Consider the following 6,095-nt stretch of genomic DNA (forward strand, 5'->3'; position numbering starts at 1 on the left):
GTTGTGGTCTATGCATTCACACATGTATTACGATTTCCGGATAACACAATTATAGCATGAACAACAGACAATTATGATGAACAAGGAAATATAATAATAACCATTTTATTATTGCCTCTAGGGCATATTTCCAACATCATGTTCCTCACTGTCTAGGAAATCCGCACTGGCGAGTTCCTAACTCCTCAGTCAGAACAAATTCCTCAGAGACCATAAGATCTTCGTCTCTGTCACTGAAGAAGTTGACTGAACTGATATGAGATTTCCAATGGCTTCACTCGAAAGGATTGGGTAGGTGTAGGATTTTGAGATGAGCATCACTTGGAAATTAGTTTGCTTAGTATAACCTCGACCCCCTTTAACAGTATGGTGTTTCCTATGACTCAAGAAAGAGAAAATGAAACTACAAAAACAAAAGTCTTCATGCTTCGTAATCCTCACTTGAATTTCCAAGTCTTCAAGGTCACACCAATTTCTTCACCTTCAAAATCTTCATGAGAACCAAAGTCTTCAGCTGAAGACATACATTTTTAGGTGTCGACTTTCATCATAAATATCAAACTCCTCATCGAATTATAGAGCCTGTGTACACTCACAAACATATTAGTCCCTTAACCTATAAGTCTTCAATACACCAAAATCACAAAGGGGCACTAGATGCACTTACAATCTCCCTCTTTTTGGTGGTTGATGACAAATAGGTTAAGTTTTCAACGGGGATAAACATATCAATTGAAAGTGCTCAATATTGAGGAATTTGATTGCAAGATATAGAAGAACTCCCCCTGAGGATGTGCATGTGTGAGGAATTTGCTTTCGAAAAGCAATGCACATTGTAGAGTAATATCATGGAGATATCCCCCTATATCTTGTAATTCATACACGCATTTAACATATCGAATGAAGAATTTGAAATGCATGATGAAATATGGTGACTGATGTAATTCAACATGTGTGCATTAACATATATGAGGAAATAGCATGCAGAAAAACAGAGCAAAAGTATCAGGTCACCATCGGACTTAAGTTTACAACTCGATCCAACAAATACTTCAGAAGAGCGAGAGTTGTAACTTAGCAAAAAAAAGCCCATATATAGACCCGCTTGAAGACTAACTCAAATTTCTCCCCCTTTGTCATCAAATGACCAAAAAGGGATGAAAAGTGAGGACTAATGCCCCTTAAGAATTTCTTCAAGATGTCGATGGAGGAGCGCCAGCATTGTTGGGGTCGTTCGTTGTAGTAGGGCCTGCTGCAGTGTCGTCCAAATCTTCAGCTTCGTCCATCTCGCATGATGAAGAATATGAATTGACGACCAACAGAGGAACTTTGACCTTCTTGAATTTCTTCGAAGGTGGCTGAGACCAGTCAAAGTCCTGTTGGAAGTCCATCTTCTTGAGTTCATCATCGGTGTAGACATGTGAAAGAATAGCTCAGGTGCGGTCGAAGACTTGATGCAGATAATAGTGATTCTTCTTCACAGTATTTTGAGTGACTGTCATGTTGTGAAGAATAGCACCAAACTGACGCTTGACCCACTTGTGATTTCTGTCAACCTTCTGATGAAGACTTAGAAGCAGCTCATGATCAGTCATCACAAGTGAAGCTGTTGCTTGAGGATTATGCTTTGAAGTGTTTGCAGCAGTACCATGTGTGGTAGAGTCATCATTAGTGGAGTAGGATGCTGCCTTTCGAAACTATCCATCCAAAGGATGAGTGCCTTCATCAATAACTACAGCCTTGCCCTTCTCATCAGCTAAGGAAATAGTCCATTTGAGGACTTCGATCGGGGGCAAATAGCTGAGATGATTTTGAAAATCAGCTTTGTAGTGAATTGAAGTCCTTGATTTGATGAAATTCATGATCCAGGGCGCGTAAGGCTTCAATTCAAATGGTGACAAAGCAACATTGGCCAAAGTCCTCATGAAGAAATCATAATAGTTGATTGGAATACCATGCATGATATTGAACAGCAGATTCTTCATGATGCCAACAACTTCTTCATCTTCAGAGTTGTGGCCCTTGATCAGACTAAGGGTTTTGGTCAAGATGCCATAGACAGTCCTTGACACATACATCAATTCCTTGACGAGGAAATTTGTCTTGGAGCCTGGCCAGTCTTCAAAGGCTTCATTAACACTTGCATCAGATGATTTGACAGTTCAGGTTCCTCATAAAGCTTCAGAGCTCCTTCAGTGGGCGGAGTGACTGGGACGACATGAAGCAATTTAGAGGCCGGAGCTTTGTGATGAGTATTGTGAGTCATCCAGTCCAAAACCCATGAATTCACATCGTCAACATTGCCTGTCAGATGCAGAGTGGCATAGAACTGAAGAATTAGCTCTTCATTCCAATCATAGATGTCGACGCAAAAGTTGAGAAGCCCTGCATCATGAAGAACACTGAGGACTGGAGTAAAGCACGGAAGTGACTCCATATCCACATGAGGAAGATGCTCATGGTCAAACACTTTGTCCTTGTCAAACAGTAGCAAGGAATAAAAGTTCATCTGAGAAGCTGTCCAGAAGCGCTTGCGGCGAAGACGAGCAGCGTCATAAGGATTGAAGTCAGAGAAGAAGCGATGCTCAGTAAAGAAGTCATCAACCTTGAACTTTTGCTTCTTGGAGTGAGGATTCTGTGGCTTGGGCTGAAGATTTATAGTTGAAGTCTTCACAGCCATTTCAAGCGCAGCTCTGGAGCAGGCTGAGGAATCTATGGAGCAGTTTCTTCTGTTGTCTTCTTCTCAATTTCATCAGCACTAGTGGTTGGAATTTCTTCGGGGATGGAGTGAAGGGAAGCTTGATGTTCTTCAGAGCCCGTACGAATTTCCTCTGTCTGAACTGTGGACTGAGGAACTTGTTGCAGAGGAATGAATAGTGGTGAATTCGGGCGATGATTTTCCCAGAAGTCATCATTCATAATAGGAGTGGAACACCCAATATCCACGTCTTCATCATCTTCATCAACTTCCTCAACACCTCCCTCTTCAGCTGTGAACTGAGGCATGGGCGATGATACCAATGGAGTCGAAATGGCATGGTCAACTTCAATTTACCCATCCAACTGTTCTGTCGAAGCAGCAGAAGGATCGTCCTCATCTGAGTCATTTGGGATTTCATAATCCTCACTAAAGGGAACAATTTCCTTTGATGGCATGCTTGAAACAGGGACACCATTTATGCGATTTTCAACAGAGCTCGTCAAAGTCTTCATTTTCTTTGGTGCTGAAGACTCTGAGGCGGCAGATGCTTTCCTTTTCTTCATAGTTGCTCGCTCCGCAGCCTTGGTTTTCTTCGCTTCTGATGCAGAAGGAAGGATAGGACTTGGGGTTGGTGCAGGAGGAAAAGTGAAATTTGGTGCAGTTTCTTCAGGCACAACTGATGCAGTTGTCCTGACTTGGTCAGATTCTTTAGGCGCAGCGACAGATGCTTTAGCTGGCCTGTCTTGTTCTTCAGGCACAACACAAGTGGTTGCCTTGGCAATTTCTTCAGGAGCTGGAATGTCATCATCAGCCCTGGCACTCTCAGTTTCTTCAGCAGCCTGATTTTCATCAGCGGTGCTGGCATGTTCTTCAGTGGGCTAAGCAGATGCTTCATCCTGAGGAACTTCTTGTTGCGCTTCACCAGCAACATTGGGCTTGAGGCCTTTAACCAGTTTGACGAATCTGACTTTGGCTCCTAGCCAATCACCTTTGTAAGCATCAAATTCATCACTGAGAGCTTTGATTTCTGACTGTATAGTCACAAGTTCTTCAGTTATCATTTTCAGCACATTCTTCTTCAAATAATGCTCCTTTCTGTACTAAGCTTTCTTCACTGATCTGGCCTTTTCAAACTTCCATTTTTCTTCAGCAATGAAAGCAGTCAACACGTGACTTTGGCCTGGTGATTCAGATCAAGAAGCGATGTGTTGGGATCTTTATGCCAGAGATCAATGCAGTTGAGGATCTTCTTCAGATCTAGCAAGAGTCGCACAGCCTGCCTTTGGCACTAGCGGCCTGGCTTTGTCGGTCTCTGATGATTTGAGGTAGTTCTTCATAATCAGCTTCGTCTTCAGATGACGGAACTTAAAAGGCGACCTGCGTCTTGTGAAGACTTGGCCTTATAGTGCATCCAACAATGAACTTTTTCTTCAGCAGCTGTGGCTGTGTTGAGGAGCTTGCTGAGGCTCCTGAAGCAACCGAAAAGCATGTAGTCCTTTGGCACGTGGCAAGATGCACCAGTGCAGAGGACTTTGAAGGTGCAGCTGAGGTCTTTGCTTGAGCAGAAGACCCTGAGGGTTTCGAGGAGCTAGGCCATGAGGGCATTGCAGAGGAAGATGGCTTCACAACAGACTTCTTCTTCATAGCCTTCTTAGGCTGACTAGCAGAGGCCTCAAAAGCAGCAGCAGCAGCAGAATCTTCGGTGAATTTCTTCACTGCCTCCTTTACTACTTTAGCCAATTTCCTTTGGCACTTGGCCCATTCTTTAGGAAATTCCTCACATCTTCTAATGCTTGAGGGGTTGACTTCTTGGCCTGGTGCCAGTGGAGGTCTTGGGCATGGAGGATTTACTGCGAATTTCTTCATGTATTTGGGAGTTACATAGCGGTAATCCCTCCATTCCCGTGCCCATCTTTGTTCAATCCACTAAATGCGCACTCTGTGCTGATTTTATTCTCCTTGCCATGAGTGGCCTCATCAGGAGTGCAGTAATCTGCATAGATGTCTTAAGGGGTTTCGAACACTGTGTTTGTCTCAGGCCTCTTGCCTCCTTCTGAGGACGCTTTTCCTCTGCCATTTTCTTCAGCTAAGGATTTTCTGAACAATAGATGTCTCTGAGGAAGTATGCAGTTTTTCTTCGGGGAACGCTGCAAATGAGTTAATTTGACGAGAACCTAGTGATTCAGCAGCAGACATGTATACTTGTGAACAAAGTATAGGTGCGAAGAATTTGAAGAGGTCATATGCGTTCTCAGAATTTGTTTTTAAAAGAAATCAAGTTTGAGGAATTTGACTAAGGAGTCTTGAAGAATTCCACTAAGAGTTCTTGTCTTAGGTTCCAGAGTTGTATATATTGGAAATTCACACAATTGAGGAATCTTGAAGAAAAGTACATCTTAGAGAGAAAGATCAAGAACATATGCAACTATGGTGTTTAAGAATGTGAAGATTGAAGAATAAACACCTTTTGAAGATTTTGTGTAAATCATCAGAATCAACATGGGCGGTAAAAGCGAGTTTTATTTACCATTGACGAAGAACGTGACAAATAGAGGGATGAACTGGAGAAGCTCATTCGTTGAGATCTTTCATGCCCTAACTTGGCGGAGGAAGACAGCTACGACGGCGGCAGAGGTGAAGATTTCCGCGGCTGGCATGAGTACGACGGCGATGAGGTTGGGGCAGCTAAGCTCTTCCTCACCGGCGACGATGGAGATTAGCGGCGGCGCTAGGTCAGAGAGCTCGAGCGGGAGAGGGAGAGGTCGAGCAGAGTAAATGAACTGAGGTGCAAGGGGAGGGGTATTTATAAGGAAGTGAAAAACTGTTCATCCAAAGAATTTGGACGAACATGCCCATGACCCTTGCCATCATAGCAACATGTGTCACCCACGTACAGAGAGGTGGAGATCATGTGAGATCGTGGGTGAGTTGTTTAATCTAGTCGTGGCATGCGGAAGGATTTGAGCGGCAAAAGCCGAAAAAATTGGATATGAATATTTTAACGTTTCATTTGCAAATTCTTCAACTGTCAACGAGACAGTGAAGATTTTGAACGGGTTTCAAATAGAACACACATGAAGAATTTGTGAACATACTGGGTTGAATATAGCATAGAGGGGGAATGGGTCCGATCACATTCACTTAGTTGAAAAGCAACTTGAAGAATTAGCTATAAGTAATTGTTGTAGAGGACATGAAAAACTCAAATAATATATATTCTGATTCTGATAACACTCTTAAGATCCTTATTCTGCTAACACCTAACCTTACTCTGCTAACACCCCACGTACCACTGTAGCTACAAACTAACCGCCGAACTGCATGTGAAAAAAACACCCACCTTATCTGTTCGAGCACAAATTCCCCTCTCTCCCCGTGCCTCTCCGTCCACTCC

The sequence above is a fragment of the Triticum aestivum genome, chromosome 4B, assembly GCF_018294505.1.
Source record: "Triticum aestivum cultivar Chinese Spring chromosome 4B, IWGSC CS RefSeq v2.1, whole genome shotgun sequence".
Classification (NCBI taxonomy): domain Eukaryota; kingdom Viridiplantae; phylum Streptophyta; class Magnoliopsida; order Poales; family Poaceae; genus Triticum; species Triticum aestivum.